We start from the raw sequence: 22240 nt of genomic DNA, 5'->3' as shown, positions 1-22240 counted from the left end.
ACAGTGAGTCGTGGTGCGCCTGTTGTAAAGACAGACAGACAGACAGACAGACAGACAGACAGACAGACAGACAGACAGACAGACAGACAGACAGACAGACAGACAGACAGACAGACAGACAGACAGACAGACAGACAGTGTGCTCTGGGAGCAGTGAGACATGGTGGGCCTGTTGTAGAGACAGGCAGACAGTGTGCTCTGGGAACATTGAGTCGTGGTGGGTCTGTTGTAGAGACAGACAGACAGACAGACAGACAGACAGACAGACAGACAGACAGACAGACAGACAGACAGACAGACAGACAGACAGACAGACAGACAGACAGACAGACAGACAGACAGACAGACAGACAGACAGACAGACAGATAGTGTGCTCTGGGAACAGTGAGTCGTGGTGGGCCTGTTGTTGAGACAGACAGACAGTATGCTCTGGGAACAGTGAGTCGTGGTGCGCCTGTTGTAAAGACAGACAGACAGACAGACAGACAGACAGACAGACAGACAGACAGACAGACAGACAGACAGACAGACAGACAGACAGACAGACAGACAGACAGACAGCAGACAGTGTGCTCTGGGAGCAGTGAGACATGGTGGGCCTGTTGTAGAGACAGGCAGACAATGTGCTCTGGGAACATTGAGTCGTGGTGGGTCTGTTGTAGAGACAGACAGACAGACAGACAGACAGACAGACAGACAGACAGACAGACAGACAGACAGACAGACAGACAGACAGACAGACAGACAGAGACAGACAGACAGACAGACAGACAGACAGACAGACAGACAGACAGTGTGCTCTGGGAGCAGTGAGACATGGTGGGCCTGTTGTAAAGACAGACAGACAGACAGTGTGCTCTGGGAACAGTGAGTCGTGGTGCGCCTGTTGTAAAGACAGACAGACAGACAGACAGACAGACAGACAGACAGACAGACAGACAGACAGACAGACAGACAGACAGTGTGCTCTGGGCGCAGTGAGACATGGTGGGCCTGTTGTAGAGACAGGCAGACAGTGTGCTCTGGGAACATTGAGTCGTGGTGGGTCTGTTGTAGAGACAGACAGACAGTGTGCTCTGGGAACAGTGAGTCGTGGTGGGTCTGTTGTAGAGACAGACAGACAGTGTGCTCTGGGAACAGTGAGTCGTGGTGGGTCTGTTGTAGAGACAGACAGACAGTGTGCTCCTGGAACAGTGAGTCGTGGTGGGCCTTTTTGTAGAGATAGACAAAGGCAGAGTCACCTGTAGAGTGTTTTTTATGGAGGGAAGAGCAGGTAAGAACAGGTGTTCTCCCTCTCAGGTCTCAGGTCACATCTTAACCACCCTGGGAGCCATTAGGCCTACTATACACAGGCTGCTGCTGGGCTGGCAGACCAGAGGGTGCATGGGAGAGCATCTCAGAGGAATGGCCAATTCTTTCACTTGGGATGTGTGGATGTGTGAATGCAGAAGAAGACACACACAGAGATATGGACGCACACACATTTGCTCACTCACTGCCTTGAATAATGTGGGTAGAGGATATAGTTTGTTTGTTCCTCCTAGGAACAGTTGGCAAATAGGACTTAGTAGCTAGATGATTGAGGCATTATGTTATTTTATAATGTGTGGACATATGCCCTGGTTTCATGTGTCATTCAATGTCTTTGTTTATTCATTTCATCCAACACAATGGGACATAAGTCCATACTATAAACATGACTAATTCATAGACTAACACCTGGCACTGGAAGTGTAATAAAACACTGGGTGGAATTGAAAACAAAGCTTTTCACCCATACAGTTGGTAGTGATGTCTAGAGCACTACTACTGATTGTTGAGCGTATTGTTAAGCATGAATGCAGTTTAATATAGTCTCTATCTGAGGTAGACACTATGTAGTCATTGTCCATCTTTGTTCACGTTGACCAATCGTGTTTGCCATGGCTACGACATAGTCATTATTTATTTGTCCTGTCACTCTTCTCTTTAAGCATGTTGAGCATTCTCCAAACATGTCCCTCCTCTCGGTTGAATGTGCCGGTCCTTCCCAATAAATGGACACCACCTGTTTCAACGGTCAATGTCATGTTAGGTTCAAGCGGGGTCTCGTTTGATTGGCCACATCGAAAGGGTTGGAACACGCCGGTCGGCTACTTCGTTTGGCCCCATGGACCCAGCGGTAACTTTAAAAATGTTTCAGGAAGTTTGGTTCACCCTTTACGGCCTAGGACATTTCCTAGTACAGGAGTTAAGCACTCAGGACAGGAAACCATTTGCTGTGGCTGTAAGATCTCTTTAATGACTCTCTAACTAGAAACAGGCTGGCCTAATTCAGTGCCTGGAGCCAGCAGGAATGGCCTTGCATCCAGACCCCGTTAGAATATTTACTGCTTCTTCGATGGGAGTCTTTTTGACACCGCAGCAATAAAGTTTACAAGGAACCTCTTTTAGCCTGATACAAGGCAACGTGTGGTCAAGAAGTTAAAGAAGACAAAAACATGGACGGAGGATGAAAAACACTGTTGACCGTTACTGTTTTGGTTTGCTTTTATTTATGTGGATTAAAAGGCCGGAGCAGAACAGAGGACTGACAGAACAGAGGACTGCTGCTACCAGGGTTTTTCATTAGCTTTGCCACCCATTCAATCACCTCAGAACGCCATAGGTTGATGGCCAGATTCATTTGTCTGACTCTGCTGTAATTCACCATGCAGAGGTAGGAGTGGTAATTATGCAGAATTGGACAGGCTTCGTTTTAATTTATGTGAAAGGATCAATGGGACGGCAGGTAGCCGAGTGTTGGGCCAGTAACCAGAAGGTTGTTGGATCAAATCCCCGAGCTGACAAGGTAAAAATCTGTTGTTCTGCCCCTGAGCAAGGCAGGGGAAGAACTGTTCCTCAGGCTCCGAAGTCATGGATGTCAATTAAGGCAGCCCCGACACTTCTCTGATTCAGAGGGATTGGGTTAAATGTGGAAAACACATTTTTAGTTGAAAAGATTCAGTTGGACAACTGACTAGGTATCCCCCTTTCCCAATGATGTCCTTTAAAAAGCTGCTGAGGCAAACATACTAATTGATGCCCTTTAACTGATGTCATCTGTTGTTATACTGGAGATCAAAGCTTTTTCATAGTCATACCATAGGAGCTACCATGTACAAACGTGCAGGTAAAACAACACATTTCACTGCACCTATACGATGTACTGTATGTGGTAATAAACATATAAATACACAGTACCGGTCACACAACTACTGATTCAAGGGTTTTTCTTTATTTTTACTATTTTATTACATTGTAGAATAACAGTGAAGACATCAAAACTATGAAATAACACATGTAGTAACCAATAAAGTGTTAAACAAATCAAAATATATTTTATATATTTTAGATTCTTCAAAGTAGCCACCCTGTCCCTTGATGACAGCTTTGCACACTCTTGGCATTCTCTCAACCAGCTTCATGAGGAATGCTTTTCCAACAGTTTTGAAGGAGTTCCCACATATGCTGAGCACTTGTTGGCTGCTTTTCCTTCAACCTGCGGTTCAACTCATCCCTCAATTGTGTTGAGGTTGGGTAATTGTGGAGGCCAGGTCATTTGATGCAGCACTCCATCACTCTCCTTCTTGGTCAAATAGCTCTTACACGGCCTGGAGGTGTATCTTGGGCCATTGTCCTGTTGAAAAACAAATGACACCCTTGAATGAGTAGGTGTGTCCAAACTTTTGAATGGTACTGTATGTATATATATATATATATTTATATAGGTGTGTGTGCTGCATGTTTTTGGGGAAATAAGCGTTTGTGTGTGTGTGTGTGTGTGTGTGTGTGTGTGTGTGTGCCTGCCTGCCTGCCTGCCTGCCTGCATTTGTGCGCACCATGTGTGTGTGTACCATGTGTGTGTGTGTTCATATGTGTGGCGTTTGAATACTCCTGCTGTTTGGTGAAATGAGCTGAGACCACCAGAGGTGACCAGTGTGTGTGTGTGTGTGTGTGTGTGTGTGTGTGTGTGTGTGTGTGTGTGTGTGTGTGTGTGTGTGTGTGTGTGTGTGTGTATGCCTGCCTGCCTTTATTTGTGCGCACCATGTGTGTGTGTGTACCATGTGTGTGTGGGTTCATATGTGTGGCGTTTGAATACTCCTGCTGATTGGGGAAATGAGCTGAGACCCTGAGACCACCAGTGGTGACCAGTGTGTGTGTGTGTGTGTGTGTGTGTGTGTGTGTGTGTGTGTGTGTGTGTGTGTGTGTGTGTGTGTGTGTGTGTTTGTGTGTGTGTGTGTGTGCCTGCCTGCCTGCCTGCATATGTGCGCACCATGTGTGTGTGTGTTCATATGTGTGGTGTTTGAATACTCCTGCTAACTGGGGAAATGAGCTGAGACCACCAGAGGTGACCAGTGTGTGTGTGTGTGTGTGTGTGTGTGTGTGTGTGTGTGTGTGTGTGTGTGTGTGTGTGTGTGTGTGTGTGTGTGTGTGTGTGGACCAGCCGTGACCAACCCGGCAACCCAGTGACTGACTGACAGACTGGGGGAGGCCAAAGTGACAAGGCCTGCTCCCCCTTCTCCCCCCTTCTCCCCCCTTCTCCCCCTCCACCCTGTCTCTCTTTAATAAGCCCAGGTTGTCTTTTTTCTAAAGTGCCACCCTGTCTGGTCAAACTGACACACTTCAGTTTCACTGCATTTTCCCTTTTCTCTTTCTTCCTCTGTGGATTTAAACAAATGCAGTCAAAGCCAATTAGCTGAGAGTGAGAACAGCACAGGAGAGGCCCTGGTAATAGTAACTTTGTTCAGCTGGTTCCTGCTGTGACCAGTCCTCATTTAAATGAGCCGCTTGATAACCCTAAGAAATATGATCCCACAGAGAGGAAAGGGATGGAAGAGAGGGAAGGGGAGGATGGAGAGAGTGAGAGGAGAGGGGCTAGGGAGTGAGAGCAAGGGAGAGACATAGGGAGGGAGAGAAAGTGGGGTAGGGAGAGAGGGAGGGAGGGCGAGAGTGAGAGATAGTGAGAAGGGGGAGAGGTGCAGTCAGCGAAATAGTGGAATGAGAGAGGGGGAGGAATAAAGGGGAGAGAGAGAGAGAGAGTGGAGGTCCCCCAACTGCTGCCACCAGGCTCCAGCCCCAGAGGAGAACCATTTAACAGCCCCTTTCCTCTCTGTGTCAGGGGCCGCTGGGACTGGGACAGGCGAGGGAGGATTAGGAGGGGCAGTCAGGTTCCTTAAATACAATGTAATAGTAGTCATTTGTCAGGTGAAGCAGTAGTAAAGTAGTAATAACATGAGTAGCAGGAGGGATATTGAATTACTCTTTACTTCACACCTAGACTTGTTCTACTGACTTTAGTACAACTTGAATCATCAGAGCCCATAGGCCAAATCCCTGTTAGCTGGCAAGTCAACTTTGAAGTGTTCTTATCATGGATTCTGAGCCTCCACCCAGACAGAGACAGAGCTGAGATCAGTGTTCAAATGTATTATCAAGATCATTACTTGTGAGGTAGTGGAACTATTGACAAGAGTCTAGAGAATAGACAATGGGCCATGAGAATATTATGATCATTACTGACTCACTCACTGCTATGCAGAGACAATAATAACATGCCCTTTATGAGATTCTGTAGTCCAGGCAATCTCCAACGCTAAACATCTTCAATCAACCTCTCCTTAACCACTGGCTAGGGATATTCTCTCTCTACCTCTGTCGGATGAGTTTGAAGGGCATCATCAAGAGATAAAACGAGTGTGGGAAAAAAATGAATTTTTCCCTTCATCTCATTAATGAAAAAAACAGAACATCTAGGAGATCATTTTCCACCCTGCAGTTAACCAGCATGTGTAAAAAAGGGACAAATTAAGTGATTCTCCGAAATATGTAAAGCTTCTGTTGTGGAGGGGAGAGGAGAGGGAAGGATGTGGGAAGCTGTTTGATCTGGTGGTTAGGGGGGATCGAGGGAGAGGCTGGAACCGGGAGTGAAGGTGGGAGCGAGAGCGAAAGGGGGAGAGATAAAGGAGAGAGAGTAAAAGGGGGAGACGGGGAGGGAGAGGCTTGGCTGGGGAGTGAAGTTTGGGAGTGAAACGCAGAGCAGAGTAGAGCAGCTCTTTGATCCAGTCTCCAGTATTGTGTCACAGATGATCTTAGAGGTCTACTGGAGTATTGCTCTGCAGCAGATGGCCCTTTTGTTGCCGCAAAATAAAAATCCAATAAAAATGGTAATTATATTAAACGCGGGACATAGTTGACAGGCTACGCAAAGGGGCTGCTTTTGGTCTCTTGAGTTGGCCCTGAGAATGACAAATACCGCCACTTAGGAGGTTTTGTCCCATACACACCCCCTAGCCTCTCTGCCACCTCCCTAACTATATAATTAGTGCATCAAATATAGGAAGAATGCAGAACAAATAACCACTGTTCTCTCTCCATGAGGTTGATATTGTCCAACGTCTCAGACACTATGACAAGGAGAAGTAAGTTAATATGGCCAGAGAGTAATGTTGTGGTTTTACTTAGCTTTGCAGACAGATAATAGTACGAATCAGCATATATCACATTTTCTACAGCTCAAATAGACAATGGAATACTTTTATTTAGTTTTAGTTTTTATTTGCTTATAGGAAAATATACAGTATCTTTCCCCATTGATTCTGAATGTGAGCTGAATACCTCTCCTCCGTTCCAGACAGAGATAGACAATTAGACATGGAGAGAGCCTGTTGGTGGTTTGACAGGCAGTTAATGGCCCGGGAGGCATGAGGATGGGATATCTCTGAGATTCCACAGGTCTCTCCCCTCACTTCCCACTCTCCTTCCCCCTGTTACACCAATCCTCTCCCTGAGACTAGCCCCTGTCTCCCACGTCGCTGATGGCACTTTTAGTGACATGATTTACAGTTCCATGACAAACAATAAATACAGGGGGACAATGTGCTAACAGCAGATGAACAATGGCTTGTCAGTCATGACGTGGTTGAGATACATTTTAATTTGCTCTTTTGTACAACAAAGAGAGAAGGGAAAAAAAGGTGGCTTTTGGCTCCAGGGTTTTGAATACAACACAAGTCTGGGTGAGAAGCTGAAGAAGTGTGGTTAAAATATGTGTTTTGAAGCGAGAGGCAGTAGTCACAGGCCGTGCATGACACTGGTACATTAATAACACACATTTTAGGGTGAGTGTGTGTGTGTGTGTGTGTGTGTGTGTGTGTGTGTGTGTGTGTGTGTGTGTGTGTGTGTGTGTGTGTGTGTGTGTGTGTGTGTGTGTGTGTGTGTGTGTGTGTGTGTGTGTGTGTGTGTGGTGTGTGGAGGCCTCTGTGGTTAGGGGGCCACACTTAAAGAGCCTCGCTGTTTTGGCTCTCCTTACATGCTCAAATCTCACAGCAGCAGATCCAGTTATGTGCCTATGTATGAGTTGAGAGGCCTAAATGTAGCGCAAATGGCCCTCAGACTCCCAGCCAGACCAGGCCAGACACCACCGCTTCACCACACAAACTTTACTTTACATTCTGTTGCTCCATAGGAACCCACAGAGGCCAGGGAGAGAGATCCTGTAGTGCCCCCTCCTCCACTAGCAGCCTGCCTGGCTGTCTCACTCTCTGTCCAAGGAACCTCAGTGGATACAGAGCACATGGAGCACAACGTCCTCCTGATTTATGCAAGGTTTTTATTTGACATCGTTGTCAAACTTGATTACAATTATGTATATCAGCAGGCCTTATTGTTGCTGTTGCTGCTGAATGCATTAATCAGATTAGCGCTATACGGTGGAACAGTGGACACAGCTGTTTGAGAGGCTACAGGCGTCTGTTTGGAGATGGCCAATAAAAACTCAGCTGGTCTGAGATCGAATGACGAGGAGGACGAATTGTTTTAGTGGCGCAGCTCGGCTCTGTGTAGTTCAGTGGAGAGGCAGGAAGAGAGTCCGGATAAGGCCTTGCATCTGTGCACCAGTGTTTATTTTCCTCCCTGACTGCAGAGGAATCAAAGAGAAGGTGACGTTGAATTTAAACCCTCTTATTAATCAATAATCATCTTGACCTTCAATTAGGAATTCAAATATTGAAACTAAGGCCCAGGAGTAAAGAGTTGAAGTTACTCTGCTTATTCCCTTTTCTCTCTTTGACTTAGTTGTCTTTCCTTCCTTTCCGAGACAAACAAAAGTCCCCTCAAAAAGCATGGACATATGAACAGAAAGTTGTCAGCTTCAGTTGGCTTGGGCCCAGATGGTCACTTATTGAATAAATATGTAGATCTGGGGTTGCAGCTTGTGTTGCTAAATGTGTTAAGGAGTGTGTTGTTCTGACTGACAGGTCATCCTCTGGGAGTTAGCTCCTCTCCCTCTCCATCATATGTTCCTCTGACAGCCAGTGAAGTTAAGAAAGAAAGAATTCACCTTTAGGTAAAATGCTTACTAACAAGGGATAAACGATACAATTGAAAAATAAGGTTGCACACTCTTCGCTCCATGCTGTGGAAGTATTTGACCAACGTTTTGGATAAGATCGGAGTGTCCTGGCCATCCACACAGGAGAGGACCACAAACCTTGGGTGTATTCAACCAAACGGAACCAAACGGAAGCAAACTGAATGAAACAGGGAGGGACCTACCTTCATTTGTCCAATAGAAACTCTTGTTTTCATTGCAAAACGTTTCCTGTTTGGAGTAAACTATTTCTGTTGCAAAATATTTTGGACTAATGATTACACGTTTTACCGCTAACCTCTACCCACAAACCACACACCCTCTGTCAAGCCCTGATCTGTTTCACCTGTCCTTGAGCTTGTCTCCACCCCCTCCAGGTGTCACCCATCTCCCCTATTATCCCCTGTGTATTTATACCTGTGTTCTCTGTCTGTTTGTTGCCAGTTCGTCTTGTTCGTTCAAGCTAACCAGCATTTTTCCTGTCAGCTCCTATCGTTTCCCAGCCTCTCTTTCCTCGTCCTCCTGGTTTTTGACCTTTGCCTATCCTGACCCTGTTCCCGCCCGCCTGACCTCTCTGCCTGACCCTGATCCTGCCTGCCGTCCTGTACCTTTGCTCCACCTCTGGATTACTGAACTCTGCCTGTCCCCAACCCTGAGTCCGCCTTCCGTCCTGTACCTTTGCCTTACCCTGGATTTTCGACCCATGCCTGCCTTGACCTGTCTTTGTCTGCCCCTGTTGCCATAATAAACATTGTTACTTTGACAGTCTGCATCTGGGTCTTACCTTGATTCCTGATACCCTCGACCTCTGACCCCTCTCAGAGACAGCCTCTCCTGCTCCTATCACCACCAAGTGCTCCTGATAGGCTCTGCTTATGGCCTGTAATCCTGCCTCTGTCACACAAGTCTGGCAGATTTGGGTTGTAAACTGACATGCAAACTAGAATCCTCTTCACTAGTAATCTTGGCTGAGAGACTTTGCCCGACGGTGAGTCGGCTGTTTTGAGCACTGTTCAGCACTGCAATGATCTGCGCTCAACTCAACATTGTCATGCCAACATCATGTATAGTTTAGTACATTCTATTTAGCAGGCCCCAATACAGGCCCTGTCAGCAACAGCTGGTCTCATCTCCCCTCTGATCTCCCCCCATCTACCCCTGTGTGTGTGTGAGGCGTCCGGCCTGTCAGCTAACATGATGTATGGATGATGTATGGATCACCTTCACATCAATCTGATGCTGTACATCTAGAATGTGATTATTTAACACACTAGAGAAGCATTGAGAGGGCTGAGGCCTGGCCCACTGGTCAGCTAACTAACCCCTGGTGGTCGCAGGGCTGCAGCTCCTAGGCCTCACACTGACCCCTGGTTTATAAGCTGTACTGGTTTACCAGTGTCTGACTATGTAGCATGGAAACCAGAGACATTTTATTACATACTGTCTATCACTTATTTGATTTGCCTGATGGAATTATATTAAAGGATTTGTATAAATCTTTGATTTGCTTTCTCCTTACTGTATGATATAACCTCAGTAGCTGCAAAGGCCTTTGGTGAGTATGACCAAATCAGAGTCAGAGAGTTGAGTGATGGAACGATGCATTCTCCACGTCTCCTCCATCCTTCCATCGCACCAGTGCCTGGTTTATGGCTCAGAGCTGCTGCGTTACTGTGGCGACAGTGAATCTACGCTCTCAGAAATGCAGAGCACCCAGAACAAAGTCTTGGCACTGGCCACATTCATTTTGTCATGAAGCATTTCTGTTTTATTTTACCCTGTAAAAAATGTTATACAGGGAGAATTTTAACATTGGATTAATATGTAAATTTCCACTAGGCCCCTCTGTTCTGTTATTGCTCAAATGATGCTTTTATGAGTTTGATTTTGAAAATGAACAGAGCTTCTTTCTTTCAAATGTGCCCTCCAGAAGAGCTGAATCAAACTATTTTCAAATCACATGATTCATTGTGCCCTTGACAATATTTTCTGTCACCGTTTTGTATGTCATTCACGTGGTATTTTACACAGACAGAGTGTACTTTCTGAATATTATGCTGAATATTCTATTTAAATGTCTGTTCATTTAAAAAAAAAAATATTCAGAGTATCAAGTACATTTGTATTTACCTATTGAAATGATTCACTTGAATGAGGCATGTACATCAGTAGTACCTTACTACCTGGGAGGGCTTAGACTGGTGATGGACAGGGACCAGAATAAACTCTGTTTGCCAAGATATCCATTATACTGTACCTACCTACTCTTTCACAGACCTACCTTGTGTATGTGTATCTGACTGCTTCAATCCACAGCACACGTAAAGCCCTCTCTGATGTTCAGATCCATCAGCCACAGTGGCAGAGGCTGAAACCCTACTGTGTTGTGGTCTAATGAGCAATATAGATTCTCCCTATGTACGATCACAGAGTTCGGACACAGTTTTATTTATCCTGCTTAAACACTAAAACAAGTACAAGCATTACATTCCTTTTGTGTCATTACGTAAAGAAGTGTCCACTGAGGAAGTGGCATGGCATGCCTATCTTTTTGCATAGTGCATAAATTCTCTGGAAAATTCCGCAGGATTGTTTTTTATTAGGGTAAAGTTCCCAGGAGCAGCTCGGCCAATAAAAACCCAACAAGATAAAAGAGCACGGAGGATTAGGAAGGGATGAAAGCTGTAACATTTTCCATAATATCTTGTGAAAAGCTCTGCTCTCTGCCTTTACTCCTTTATTACATGTACCTTCATTATTCTGAGGGACAGAGTGGGAGCAATGTGAACTTTCAGCAGCAAGTGTCCTTTACACTCCTTTACTCACCTCTTTCACACATCATCCTCATTGTTAATTCAGGCTCCTCTTCCCAGGGAGGGATCTTTGAAATACATGTATTTTTCTAATAGCCAGAAAAAAAGGCTATCGACAGTAATAAATTGCGTGCATTGTTGTGCTGAGACAACCCAACTCATCGGCCCCCCTTTCCCTCGGCTCTCTGTGTTGCGTGTCTACGAATCACACCGCAAGTCAGGGAGACTCATAAAAGAAAGGCGAAGAGACATTGAAATATATGAACCTTGCAAGGATAAACAAATGGAGGTATTCATTGCACATTTTATGGGCTGTCCAAAGAATTCTGTCCTCTGTCAGGGCTTTTGGTGTAGGACCAGGGCTTTTGGACTGCAGATCAATTTGCGCAATCAAAAACACACTTACACCCACACATAAAAGCAACTGCACACACACTCACACACACTCAATACACACAGCAGCACAGACACCCACATAAACACAGACACACACACACTGACTCTCACAAGTACACACACACACAATAAATAAATAGTTAAATAAATGGGCTTTACTTTGCCCAGCTCATGGATCAGTTTTCACTGTTTGGTTCTAAGAACCATCTGGGTCTGTCCATTCAGCCTGCTCTGTGGAGCACAGATGCTTCTTTTGTACCAGGCTCCAAATCGTAATAAGCAGTTAAAATATTTACAGAGGAGGTGCTTTTCTCTCTCCCTGTAGCATTTCTTCTCCAGACTTCTTTCTATCATTATTATTATTTATACCTTTTCAGGGACAAAAAATGGAGATGTCCACTAAATGTGATTGATTGGGCTTAAAAATGGCCATTATTGCCATTAAGCCCCACATGTCAGCTGCTGCTTTTGTGCCGGCTGTATTTCTAAGCTAACCAGTGATCCATGAGCAGAGACAGGAGGGGTAGGAATGTAATGCTGGGAAAGAAAAGAAGAAATGGCCATTTCTCTATGGATCCTTCCCTTGATTAAAAATACAGCTGCAGACACTAGCGTAAAGGAGAGAGAGAAGGGGGGGGACTCTGACTTCTTAGAAAAAAGGAACTTGTTCACAGTGAGATGAATAACTTCTGCTCACCCTATCGAAAACCAAAACAATGATATGTTGTGGGTATGTGTGTGTGTGTTCTGCGTCAAATAGGATGTAATTGAATTCCCAACACGCATGGGAACCAAAACCTGTGGAATGGGAAGAGGGGGTTGGTGTTAATCTATTGTTGTTGTTGTTGTCATCGCACCGTTACCAGCAGCCCAAGTGTCCATATGTGTGTATGGATAAACAAAGCAACAAAAAATGTTTTTAAACAATATGTATGTTAGAGTGCAAAATGTGTGGGGGAAAAACAGATGGCAGAGATACCTACCTGTAGGATTATTTTCCCACACTTTTATGTTGTTGTGGTAGAACAGGACTGGGATTAGGTCACCATGTCCCTGCCAGACAGGCAGTGCTCTAGACCAGAACACTGTGTTATAGGCTTTAGAGGAGGATTTCAGCCGATATGCTATGTAAATACTGTATAAAACTAGTCAATAACAACTCTTCAGAACACAGTGCTTTAGTTCTTATGGCAGTTTGGTTCTTGTGTCATTTCAGAAAAGCATACTATTTTCTGGATATCAACTTTAGTACCATCTGACTCAGTGAGTGTCATGCTACAGTGTATTCTGACATCATGTTTGGACATCGTTGATACAGTATGATGAGTGTGCATCTGCGTGATCGGAGTAACAACAATCACCTCATGGGAAATGTAAACAGTAGAGCCTCAAAATGTGTGATCTAAATTAGTTGTTATAGTCACACAGTTTTGTTTGCCTTTGACTTCCTGCAAATTCAAAGCTTTTGTATGTCTCTGGACTAATGTGGTGTTATTAGGAAGGCAGCCCAAAGGGGCAACCAACTGCCTCCTCTGCCCAATCAAGAAATATGTTTTAGGGCATTGTTAAAAGCAGGAAATAGTCATTTCATTATGTACTTCCTGTACTGAAATTTCCACAACAACTCTATTCCGCTTTTAAAAAAAGAAGAAAAAAGAACACTCCCTTTGTCCCATTGTCAACTGGTTCTCTGATGTTTTTGTTGTTGTTTTCTAGTCTGAAAATAGACCAACATCTAAACATTATGAACCAGACCAGTATTATATTTATGTTAGGCTTAGTTTTGTGTATTTAGTACCTACATAAATACTTTTCTTTTGTTTTTAATGCTTTCCTTATTCACATTTTCACAACTTTGGTCAAATCTGGTTGGGAAAAAATGATATATTCTCAAAAACATAGCTAAAACACGGCATTATAGAGTATTTGCATCCATCCAAGTACTTCTAGATGCATTAGGGGCCAGTTAATTGCAGCCAGTGAGGCTCAATAGTGACGTGTTTATCTCCAGTAATGCAGAGTAAAGGGAGGAACTAACTGACGCCTGGTGTCAGGGTGCTGTTTGACGTGACCCAGTGACAGACAACGCCTCGCTGTAGACACTGAGGTGACACTGTTGATTGGTCTCCTGAGCTCTCTTCTGATCTCATCAGTCTTCTGAGGAGACGAGGCTCGTCGTTAATTCAGCCTATAGAATGAGAATGCCTATCCACATCCACTGGGCTTGAAGGTCTTTTATGAGTGATTTATGTAGAGGCTGTTAAGACATTACAGTTACAGTTACAGGTGACAAACCTGTACAGGTGACAAACCCTCTTCTGTTTATGAAGTAACACAAGATATCCTTCTGTCACTCAGGGCTTCAGGACGTATTATTTCATTATATTATTCTAGGGCTAGTACCCACTGAGCACAGACGGCAGGTCAACATCTAGATTTGATTTACATTTGGTTGAGTTGTCGACTAACGTGAATTCAACGTGAAATCAACAAAATATGTCATCATGACATTGGATTTAGGTTAAACGTTGGGTGAAAAAAAATACTCAATTCCCTTATGTTGATGACTTTTTGCAAATCCAATCAGAATTTCTTTGTTGAAATGACGTGGAAACAACGTTGATTTGCCCAGTGGATACTCTCTATTGTTATTCTCCAGCTAGTATATTATCATAACTGGAGTAGCTGTGTGAGTTGATTCAGTTAGCTGGGCTGGTCAGGGACAGGACAACATGTGCCTGGAGAGAGGACGGAAAACATGACCTCACAGGTTCCTGAACCGAAAGATTCCCAGAGGTCAGTACTTTAGTGCTCTGTTGTTCCTCAGAGGGGAAGTGTCTGAGTATCAGGGCGGCCATTGATGACCTCACAGGGTGACACAACGAGCAGAGGACAATCCACTCAGGCTCAGACGCCCACTAGGTGGGGACCAATGAGCTCTGGACCAATGAGCTCTGGACCAATGAGCTCTGGACCAATGAGCTCTGGACCATTGACCTCTGGACCAATGAGCGCTGGGTCAATGAGCTCTGGACCAATCATGCAGCATAACTTGTGGCTCTCTTTGGTTCCGTTTTTTATTATTATTGTTTGTTAATGAATCTTGGACCAGTTGTGTGTCACTGGCTGTACAGCTGCTTCTGCTCTGCCTGCTGCCCACTCAGACCCTGCCTTTCTCCTGCCTTAAAGACGTGTTCTCTCTTTCTTTAGACATCACTCCTCTTCTTTTCCACCTCCACTGTGCTGCGTTTGTTCTGCGTAGCGGCCTGGCCACCACCACGTGGTCTATCTTTATAGGACAGCGCCCGTTTGTTTTATTTATCTGACAGGCCGGTCATCCGCATTGTCCCGGGTTATCAGCCACTCCTCCTGCAGACGCGTTACCGCCTGTGCAAGGCTCTGACCCATCTCAGGGTTCACCTTTAAATCTGATTCTTATCATTACCTCCGTGATAAATAGGCCTGGTTTAATGGGAGATTACCCAGGCAGTTCCGTTCCCCGTTCCCACTGCCAGCCCAGCGTAGAACGAGCTCTGCTCCCCAGTCCCAGCGGGGGCAGGCCTGTCACAGACGTCTACCTAAGGAGGAAGGCAAACACTCACTCTGTTCCTCTAAAGATTTGGGGACTTTGGGAGAGAAAAAAGAGAAATGTTCCCATGTGGCTGTGTCTCTGTGCTCTTATCTCCTGTGGGCGTCCCTAAACCCTTCTTCCCACTCTGTCTCCCTCTGACTGGCTCCCTCCACTGAGAGTTAGGCTAGTCAGTCAGCACAGTCACTCTGACAGCTGAGCTCCCTTATCGATTTTTCACACGGGTCTTATCTGTGGCTATAGTTTCAGAAAAAGTTTTTTCTGTAAGTGAAAAGCAGTGTGGTTTCATATGTAATCCAGAGACCTTACTGTTCCCACTCTTTACGGTGCTTTGAAGTCTCCCTGACAGTTTCCATGGCTACATCTCCCAAGCATATGTTTAACTGCAGTGCAGTTCAGCAATGTTTGCACTATTGTTTCTCTTCATCTGTGTGTGTGTGTGTGTGTGTGTGTGTGTGTGTGTGTGTGTGTGTGTGTGTGTGTGTGTGTGTGTGTGTGTGTGTGTGTGTGTGTGTGTGTGTGTGTGTGTGTGTGTGTGTGTGTGTGTGTGTGTGTGTGTGTGTGTGTGTGTGAGTTTATGGTTTTCACTGTCCTCCTGGTCTCCACAGCCCATTCCATTGTCCAGAGTAGAATGGTGTGGTGACTCTGTAGTCAGCGTGTGGTCAGTGCTGTGACTGTCATGCTCTGTGTGATTGATGGTGACTAATGGTTAACCTTGCTCACCAACTCTGGGAAATATGGAATTCAGTATTATCTGTTTCTCCTGAGGGGTCAAAGGTATGATAAAACAGATGCATCGTTTGCTTTGAGGCAGGATTTGGGATAAAGGAACAGCCCTATATCTCAGGGGAGGAGAAAGGTGGAGGCCTACATTAATGTTAGCAGCTGTGTTCTCTCACCAGGTTTTACAGCAGACAGGCAGCGAGTGTGAGAGTGCACGTTCAGGTGATGGAGAAACTGTGATATTACTCCAGGATCGTGGTACCGTAACCCAACATTTCCTATATTCATCAGTGTGAGGACTCCCAGCTGCTGGTGTGAGGCAGGCTTTAAAAAAACCTGTCAGGATTCGCAGGTGGTCTTTCGGCCGTGTGGTCAGGAGATGTATGTTTTTTTATGGGCTTTGACAGAGTCATATTACTTTGTCATTTGCAGCTCCAGTGAAAATGGCCACGTAAAAGAAAATCTAATATAAAGAAACTATACATTTTCTCTTACTTTGAAGTGCCTATACTGATAATTAACTGAATTATGACAATGTTTGTCATAATAATAATAATAATCAAACAGTGACCATTCTAAAAATCACTGTTATCAAATTGGTGATTTTCCATCACCACACCACCACGTTAAGGCTGTGACCTCTTGCCCTTTCTGACTTGGCTCTATTTGGCCCAATTATTAGCTGAAGTGATGAATTTGATCTCTTTTCAAAAGCCACCTTACACAGGGCCTCTATTCTCTCCTCATCGTGTTTGGCCAGCGGACTAACAAGAGTGGACTGGTGCATTAATGATGATAGATTCCACACCCAACCCAGGACCTTAGAGAACGATCACTAGCAGAGTGCCCTGCAACAGGCTGACCCACTGACCTGTCTCAGGCCACACAGCAAAGGAAATCTATAAGCAGGTTTGGAGGCCGGACAGGAGTGACCAGTGGGGTTGACCAGTGGAGCTGATCAGTAGGAGCTAAGGAAGGAGACTGTTTGCTGGACAAACATGCTCAGTCACACCAGATCCACAGCTGGGAATTAATCCCATTCTAACTCCCTTGTATATCTGGGGCCATGCAATACAGAGAGCTAGGGCTGTAGTAAATATGCTAATCTTTTTCAAACCTAATGAAGCACAATCTTATTTCACAACAAGCTGAATTTAGTTCCAAAGAGGCAGAAAAAGAGGTGTTGTATGGAGTCTGTTGGTGTTGCTCTGTGGGAAACCAGTCATCTTTGAACTCTGGGGGGTCCGGGGTCTCCTGCACCTCAGCAACCAACTGGCAGAAAGCATGGACTGTTTCTCCTGCTACTGCTGATCAGGCCTTTCAGCCGAGGGGAGCATATAGACTGTATTTTACAGTGTTCCACATGTCTGGTCTCATTTACATCTCTACTAAATCTGTCTGAAACATACGTGATCCACGTGTTTTAGCCTATGTATTTCAACACGCATTTATGCGTATACAATCTAATATTTTTCAATGTGTGTTAATGTGAATAGTCTCCACCAACCCAATGAATAGTATGTTTGTTAGTAATTTCGGTAGGGTCATGTGTCTCGTTTTTGTGATTGTGGCATGGCCGGGCTGCATTGACAGGCTGTGTGTGTAACAATGCAGACATCCCTGACCGATCAGCCATTCTGAGAGAGAGCAGGAGCTGTAGTTTGCCCAAACACCTGCCTTGACTTAACTATCAGCTGTGAGTCCTGTCTGTTGTTTTTTTACGTCTCACTCAAATAGGCTGACAGTCTTTACAAGCTGGGTGATAATCCCACCTTTTATAGCCACTAAGAAAAGGTAACGCTGCTTTCTGATGAAATAAACCCCCATGCTGATATGTATTCCAACACCCATGTATGCGTATATAATATCATATTTTTCAATGTGTATTAATGTGCATAGTCTCAACCAACCCAATGAATAGTATGTTTGTTAGTAATACGGTAGGGTCATGTGTCTAGTGTCTGTGATTGTGACACGGCCGGACTGCATTGACAGGCTGCCTTGAGGAGTGGGACTGTACATACTAACTGCAAAGTGAATGAGGCTGGGGGTTAGGAGTGTTGGGCCAATAACCGAAAGGTTGCTGGATCAAATCCCAGAGCTGACAAGGTAGAAATCTATCATTCTGCCCCTGAGCAAGGCAGTTAACCCACTGTTACTTGGGCACTGATGACGTGGATGTCAATTAAGGCAGTCCCCTGCACCTCTCTGATTCAGAGGGGTTGGGTTAAATGCGGAAGACATTTCGGTTGAATGCGTTCAGTTGTACAACTGACTAGGTATCCCCCTTTCTCTTATAGGCCTATCCTATCACCCACTGCCCCCTTTGGCTAACTGGAGTGATGACTGTATAGTGTCAAACAAACATTCAGATAACATTCTGCAGTTATCTTCAGAGAGACTTAGTCATAATATTGATGGTTGTAGTAAATGTGACATTTAGATTGTATTATCATACGTCTAAATAAAGTGTAAGAAGTACTTTTCTTTTGTAGAGCTAGCTTGTATCCTTTTACATCAATTATATTGTCAAATCAGCAGTTATAACAAGTCGGTGTAGTAATGTCCTACTTCTGTTTTGTTTTGAAGGGTTAGGTATCGATTAATACCTGGTCTCTTATCTCTTTCAGTAAAAGGGGTGGAGGGGGTTACAGATTCATGTGGGGCCTTAAATGGACCCCTTTCATAAAGCTCCTGGGGAAACAAACATAGTGCTGCATTCAAGGTCAAATTGTTTTCCATGAAAAACTGATAAAAACTGAGGTTTTCATCACTAAGTAAACCTTAGTCATTATTTGCCTTTACAAAAGATTCCATTTTAGGGGAAACCTGCCTATCACAGCCCTGTCCTTGTATGGGGCATTGTAGGATATTTGTCAGTTCTTCTGACTAATGTGGAGTAAAAAAATCATGTTTTTGAGCAGATCCCTTTGTCACATTGGCTGTGGCGGTTTATTAACCTGACTGGTAGATTATTTCATAGTAGTCAGACAGTGACCAAGGTTATGGCTCACAGGAGCAAACTTCACAGCCTGGGCATTATGGAACACTGGCCTGGGAGGGAATTCCCAGAATGTCTGTGGTCATTCTCTTGATCATGGCTGTGATTCCAGACCATGATACATGTTGATGGAATTCTAAAAAGCACCTATAGAAACCACAAGAGTCATTTCTGACTAGTTAGTGAAGCATGTGTAAGGTATTAGCTCATGTTCTTTTACCTCTCTTCACTAATCCATAATAAGTCATTTTATTGCACTTCCAGGAAATCTTGTGTACTTGTCATTTTGGGCTGTTGGGTGACTCATTCTTCATAACGGAAATGAAAATATGGTTCCAGTATCCCCTCACGTCATGCTATTTATTTGCATAATGACACGTCACAATTCCGGCTTTACGATGCTTGTGAGTCATTCCGTAGTAGCAAGCACAGAAACATAAAGATGCTGAACTGAGCTTGAACAGATCCTCCTGTTGTGTGTGTCTTTGCAGCTTCTTTGTTATTCATTGCCAAACTGGATCTATACTGTCTTGTTCCTACCAATGTCAGAGAGCAGCCAGTGTCTATTCAGCGATGGCAGTCCTGCTGGGAAGGACTTAGTGATTAGAGCAGACAGGTGTTCTGGGTCCTGAGAGAAATATAGAAAAGGAGGCATCGATGGCAACATGAAGCCGTCATGGACCAACATCCATAAAATAGATCATGGCAAGGAGAAAACAGATGAAGGCTCTAGGCCATAGAAAAACAGATCCAATCCATAGGAAAGACATCTTTGACCAGGCTGGATGCTAAGCTGAAGTCCGTCCTCTGAAGTTGTGGGAAAATGTGAGAAGTGTCTGCGGAGCGAGGAGGAAGGGTGTTGTATCTTTAGAGGTCTCAGTTTCAAGGCCTGGTAGTTAGCGTTCCAAAACCACCTGTTTTCATGTAATCACGTGATCTTATATGAAGTTTATGTGATAACCTGACAAGACTTAAAGCAACGTGATAACATTCAATTACACATGTGAAAACATGTTACCACGTGAAGTGTTCCAAAACACATATTTTCACATGATTTCACATGTTAAATTGCATGTGAAATAATGTGATTTTCCACATGTGAATTCATGTGGTTTTTCTGTAAGGGTATGGTATGCGTCTATGCTATTGGCCCTTGGCCACTAGGCTTGGAGTTGTTTGGCAGTGTCATCACATTGCGGCCCAAGAGATTAAATCAACAACGTAATTTCAACATAATCTTGTCAAATGTATAATTGGATTTAATATGCTAACTGTGCAGTGTGTGTTGCTGCTGTGGGCCTGTCAGTATCGTGCTGGCATGTCATGCTGCTGTATCCTAGCGTGACAGGAACAGGGAAGAAACCCGCTCTCTCTCAGAGATATCATATGCCTGGTGAATTTGTCACCTCACATCACAGTCACCACGCCAGGACTTGTTGAATACTTGGTTAGTATTTTGTGAGTGACGTTTATTCTAAGCACTTAGAGAAAACTTTTTTATCACTGTGAGCCAATGTGCCTGTTTGTCATTTTCTATGTATATTTATGGTGAGACATTTTGAATAGGTTTTGTCATGCTTTAACCAACTTGTTGAACAGAATCGACAGAATAATGTTTTAGGAAAATATGACCGTGAGACGGAGTTTGATTGGAAGTTCTGTGGATGGGGGCATGGAGCTCTCGCTCTTTTTCTCTCCCCCCTATCTATCTATCTATCTATCTATCTATCTATCTATCTATCTATCTATCTATCTATCTATCTATCTATCTATCTATCTATCTATCTATCTATCTATCTATCTATCTATCTATCTATCTATCTATCTATCTATCTCTATCTCTATCTATCTATCTATCTATCTATCTATCTATCTATCTATCTATCTATCTATCTATCTATCTATCTATCTATCTATCTATCTATCTATCTATCTATCTATCTCTATCTCTCTCTCTCTCTCTCTCTCTCTCTCTCTCTCTCTCTCTCTCTCTCTCTCTCTCTCTCTCTCTCTCTCTCTCTGTCTCTCTCTCTCGCTCTCTCTCTCGCTCTCTCGCTCTCTCGCTCTCTCTGTCTCTCTGTCTCTCCAGAACTAAAGAGTGATTTACTGTATTCACCAGTGGTCCTGGACCTTTCACTGAGAAACTGGCTGAACAGAAAGAGGAATAAATGTTGCTGAAGTTTTCCCAAGCATTTCTCAGATTCATTATGTGCATAACTTACTTAATAGCATTCCTTCCTTGTGCACTTCACACCATGCCTACCCACCATGCACTGCAAAGGCTTTATATGCTCCTGGTGCTAAGGAAGGAAGGTCCCAGAGTTAGGAGAGGAGGGGAGATGTGGGTGTAGAGGGCGGGGGGACCTTTTCAGACTTTTACATAGTTTGCAATTTCGGTGGATTTTTATAGCCAAAACAGACCGGAACAGCTAGCACAAAAGGGAAATGGGAAAAAACCTTTAGGGAAAAATGTCCAAAACATAAGGACACATCGTGTTGTTGAGAATACAGCTTGCGGTGAGAAAGATTTTGCTATTAAAAGAGTTTCCCCCCACACACAGCAAACAGAACAGAGTTGATTAATTCAGCCCTCCACCCCCCAGCTCTGAACATGATTCCCCCTCTCTCCCAACCTCAGCACAGGAGCACTTGGGCATGTTTAGCACAAATGTAATTACGTCCTCGGTAAGCGGCCTGCTTTTTAAAGAATCCCTTCTCCCGTCTCCTACTTCAATACCTGATGATGTCATGGCCCTTTGTGAGGTCGCAGAAACTCTTCAAATCAACTGCCAGTCGTGACCTTTTCATTCAGATGTTTTTTCTCTCTCCCCCGTTTCCTCTATTTCTTTTGTTTCTTTTTCTTACACTTTTCTCTTTCTCTTCATTTTCTGTCTGCTTCATAACTGAGGTCCTTTTTATGTGTTGATCAGACAGCCCCCTCCCCGTTTGCTCTGGCTGCCTTTGGGAGCCACTTTATGAGAAATGCATGCCCCTGTTTAAATGTATTGATAGTCCTCACAGTCCACCCAGGCTTTTGTCCTCACAACTAGCTGAATTCTAAAAAGTTCCAGAACACTGAGGGGACAAAACTTTGCATAGAACTCCTACACCATTGTGCTGATATTCCATTGCTGCCCAACATATTTGACTTGAGACATATTGCAGTTCGCAGGAAGGAAGAAAATAAAGCGATTTGGGATTATGGCGAGGCAGCGTGCAGAATGTCAGCCGTTTCACAGCCACCCTCAGTGGCAGAGAGGAATGTAATGTGGCAAACAAATGTTGTGACAGTCAGACAGCTTGTCTAGAGCGGTTTTTAGCCCGTCTG

The sequence above is a fragment of the Oncorhynchus tshawytscha genome, linkage group LG04 (assembly GCF_018296145.1).
Source record: "Oncorhynchus tshawytscha isolate Ot180627B linkage group LG04, Otsh_v2.0, whole genome shotgun sequence".
Taxonomy (NCBI): Eukaryota; Metazoa; Chordata; class Actinopteri; order Salmoniformes; family Salmonidae; genus Oncorhynchus; species Oncorhynchus tshawytscha.
The sequence above is the reverse complement of the archived record's forward strand: the minus strand, read 5'-3'. Positions refer to the sequence as shown.